Source organism: Natator depressus, chromosome 23, assembly GCF_965152275.1.
Source record: "Natator depressus isolate rNatDep1 chromosome 23, rNatDep2.hap1, whole genome shotgun sequence".
Classification (NCBI taxonomy): Eukaryota; Metazoa; Chordata; order Testudines; family Cheloniidae; genus Natator; species Natator depressus.
In genome coordinates, this window is record NC_134256.1 from 12,827,796 (window position 1) to 12,831,726 (window position 3,931).

Sequence of the window (3,931 nt, forward strand, 5' to 3'; positions counted from 1 at the left end):
ACCAACGGCACTGAGGAAACAACACATTCACAGTGATGACTGCACCAGGGCCAGCTGGGAATTTTACATTAAGATTTTTTTTTATAGAAAACTAAACTTTTCACTAAATGTTTTGTTTATTTTATGTATTTATGTATTTATTTATGTATTGACATTTCTTCTTTCATTGAACTTTTTTATTTTTCATTGGAAAACCAACCCCCCCAAAATATTTTAGTTTTTGGAAGTTTACAGTTGAAAATTTTCAATTTTCAGTTGCCAAAACCTGGTATTTCTCCCCAGTTTTCAGGTTTTCAGTTTGTCAATGAAAAGTTAAAATTTTATTGCTGAAAATTTCAGAGGAAATTCACTTACATTTTCCATGGGGAAAAAATTCCATTTTCTGCCCTGCTCCAGAGTGCACCATGTTTAAGTCCTCACTGGTCGCAGGTGGAATCTGCCAATGCTCTGTTCTACCCTATATTCACAACTCCCTTGTGACCTCTTAGAGGTCAATGCACATTGTTCTGAAGGGCTGTGTGAGGAGTGTGGGAATGTTGATAATCACAGAATCATAGAAATGTCAGTCTAGAAGGGACCTCAAGAAGTCATCAAGTCCAGCCCTCTGCACTGAGGCAGGACCAAGTAAACCTAGACCATCCCTGACATGGAGTTTGTTCAGCCTGTTTTTAATAACCTCTGATGAGGAGATTCCACAATGTCCCTTGGAAGCCTATTCCAGAGCCTAACTACTCGTATCTTGAGAAAGTTTTTCCTACTATCTAATCTAAACCTCCTTTTTGGCAGATTAAGCCTCTTACTTCTTGGCCTACCTTCAGCAGGACTGAGAACAATTGATCATCATCCTCTTTCTAACAGTCCTTAACATATTTGGAGACTATTATCAGGTACCCCCTTAGTCTTCTTTTCTCAAGAATAAACATACCCAGTTTTTTAACCTTTCCACATAGGTCAGCTTTTCTAAATCTTTGGTCATTTTTGTTGCTCTCCTCTGGAGTGTCTCCAATTTGTCCACATCGTTCCTAAAGTGTGACCCGCAGCACTGTACACAGTCCTCAGACGTCACCAGTTCTAAGGAAAGGAAGACAATGAGCTCCCATGTCTTACATATGACTCTCCTGTTAATACTCTCCAGAATGACATTACCCTTTTTTGTGACTGCATGACGTTGTTGACTCATATTCAATTTGTGATGCACTATGACCCCCAGATCCTTTGTTACTCCCCATTTTGTAGTTGTGCATTTGACTTTTCCTTCCTAAGTGAAGTACTTTGCACTTGTCTTTATTGAATTTCATCTCGTTTGATTTCAGACCAATTCTCCAATTTGTCAAGGTTATTTTAAATTCTAATCCTGTCCTCCAAAGAGCTTGCAACCCATCCCTGCTCAGTCTCATCTGCAGATTTTATAAGCATACTCTCCACTCCATTATCAAAGTCATTAATGAAAATATTGAATAGTATTAGACCCAGGACTGAACTGTGTGGGAGATACACCCTCCCAATTTGACAGTGAATTATTGATAACTATGCTTTGAGCATGGTCTTTCAACCAGCTGTACACCCACCTTATAGTAATTTCATCTTCACCACATTTCCCTAGTTTGCTTATGAGAATGTCATGAGGGACTGATTCAAAAGCCTTGCTAAAATCAAGGTATATCCTTTCTATTGCTTCCCCCCATCCAGTAGGCCAGTAACCATGTCAAAGAAGAAAGTTAGGTTGTTTTGTCATTATTTGTTCTTAACAAATCCATGCTGGCTATTCCTTATAACCCTGTTATCCTCCAGGTGCTTACCACCTGATTATTTGATAATTTGTTCCAGTATCTTCCCAGGTATGGAAGTTAGATTGACTGGTCGTCTATAACTCCCTGGGTCCTGTTTTCTTTTTTAAAGCTAGGTGCTATGATTTCCCTCCTCCAGGCATCTGGAGGTGCAGGAAAAAAACAAGCACATCTGCTAGTTGCTCTTGGTATCCTTTGAACCCAGGCAGACATAGCACAATGGATTAGCAATCCAGTGCCTTAGCCACTCAGTCACTTTATCAGCCAAAAGGGCCCCTTTGCCACCAGCCATCCCTTGTTGGCCAAGGCCAGGCACCCAAGCCAGAGTAGAGAAGACAGAGCAGGGGAGGTCTGCAAGCAGACCAGTGGTGCAGAGGCTTCATGCAAGAGTTCCCTTCTTGTAAACTGGGTTTGAGTCCTAGCTGGTGTAAGAAATGCTGTGATACTCAATTTGTGGGGAGTTTTCTTCTTTTGACAACTGTAAGGCTTAGCTGGGCAAAGAGGCACGGATGAGCAAACGAGTGGCTGCCTCCACCAAAAGAAGAAGGTGTGGCCAATAATCAAAGGGGAATTTGAGCATGTTATTGTGCACAATAGATTAGTAGTCTATTGCCTTACTCACTCAGCCATCTTGTGTGATGTGGTTATGAGCTTGGTATCCCTCCAGGCCAGCCCTATTTTTTCTTCTCTACATTCACATGGGTGCCTGCTCTTGGGTGACTAAATGACAACTGTCTGAAAGATGCCCCGTTGGGAAAGAGGCAGCTGAGGAATTAAGACTGAATATTTGTATTTGGTATGGATGGGTTTGAATCCCACCTTTGTTGCTAGCCAGCCTTTCCTTTGGCAGTGGTAAGCACTGGCTGTTTCCTCTTCAGGCCAGAGGAATGGATTCTTCCTAAAAATGAGGGAGCCATGAGGTCCCAACCCCTCCATGGTCATGCCCCTGCCTCTCCTCTTCCCTCCGAGGCCCTGTCCTCCAGCCAAACTGGAAGCTGGAGCTGGGCCAGGGAGCCCGGGTCCCTCCATCTGCCTGTGGTGGGGGGTCCTGAGAGAAGCCCCGGCCAGTTTCCCCACCCCCCGGTTCTCCTGCCCAGGGCAGATGGAGGGTCCCTGTTTCCCCACAGCTGTCCACACAGCTCTTACCCTGACCCAGCTCCAGCTTCTGGCTTGGCCTAGGGCGGGGCCTCAAGGACTGAAGAGCCACATCTAGGCCATGGAAAGAGCTTCCTGGGCAGCTGTGGGGAGACGTGGACCCACCATCTGCCCTGGGCAGGTGGCCCAGGGGGTGGGAACATGAGCCAGGGGCTGCTCTTGGGCACCCTGACCCCGGGCAGGTGGTGGATCTGCTCTTACCCGTGCTGGGCTCCAGCTTCTGGCCTGGCCGGGTGCAGGGCCTCAGGGGGAAGAGGAGGGGCAGGGGGCCAGGCCCGTGGCGAAAGGTGGACTGGCCAGGCCTGTCCACTTTCAAAAGTGGGAGGCCATGGCCCCTTGCTGACGCCATTCCTGTACCCCTGCTTCAGGCCCTCGCTACCCGAGCATGACTTACCACAAGCAAAAAATGGTTATAGTTGTGTTTATTCCAGGATAGCAGAGCCGTGTAGCTGGAAAGCGTCTCTCTCACCAGCACAAGTTGGTGCAATAGAAGGTTTGTCCTCACCTGCCTTGTCTGGCTAATGAAAACCAGACACACCCAACAAACTGGGGCCCCACAGTCCCTGGGCCAGCTGGACTCCAGGCCGGCTCACAAAGGTGGGAATTTTGCCTGGTGCCTCTCCAGCGCTGACACCTCAGCAGACAGAGCCCGTCTCTTCCCCACGCTCGCTCGGGCGTCTGGCCGCAGCTGAGCAATGCCAGCGTAACCCCCGTGTTTGCGTTTCAGGGCGCGGTGACGTCACTAGGGGAGCAAACAGTCAGGGGCTACGTGGGCCCTTTGCTCTGTGGGCTGGAGCCTGGCGGGGCCCTGCTGGGATGGGCCAAACCCTCCAGCCCTGGGTGCGGCGAGCTCGGGGGATGGGCCGGAGCCGCCTGCAGCGACTTGGGAAACTCCTGTGGGGGGAGGGGCCTGGCGAGCAGAGTCAGCGATGGGACCATCAAGGGGGGGAAATGGCCAACTGCCACCTGGGAGGGATGGGGGGAGCCCA